The 271-nt window shown below is 39.1% G+C and overlaps 1 protein-coding gene across 2 annotated transcripts in view; it reads left to right on the top strand.

Annotated features, from left to right (window-relative positions):
- LOC109208941 (lysine-specific demethylase JMJ18-like) overlaps positions 1-271 on the top strand; it is a 10,033-nt gene that overhangs the window by 1,251 nt on the left and 8,511 nt on the right. The window lies entirely within an intron of this gene.

The following is a 271-nucleotide window of genomic DNA, read 5'->3' as shown; positions in this document are numbered from 1 at the left end:
GAGAGACAGAGATGAGGAGAATAGTTTTCCTTTGAACAATTCCAGATATCATGAGCATGGTTTCCATTTGGCTAATTTTTGCTTCTGTTGCGAAAATTGTATTTTGATGCATTTTATGTCGTTTTAATGGAATGGTTTTGCTTGAAATTATGATTTGTAGCATCAACAATCCCGATTAGGTGAACTTGGAATTATTCGTTTTAATGGAACGGTTTTGCTTCTCTATCCTTTGGGGGGGGGGGGGTAGGGGGGGGGTATAGTCGAGTAGTTA

This window comes from Nicotiana attenuata, chromosome 2 (assembly GCF_001879085.1).
Source record: "Nicotiana attenuata strain UT chromosome 2, NIATTr2, whole genome shotgun sequence".
Lineage (NCBI taxonomy): Eukaryota > Viridiplantae > Streptophyta > Magnoliopsida > Solanales > Solanaceae > Nicotiana > Nicotiana attenuata.
Note: the sequence above shows the minus strand (reverse complement) of the source record. Positions and strands in the feature narration are given on the sequence as shown.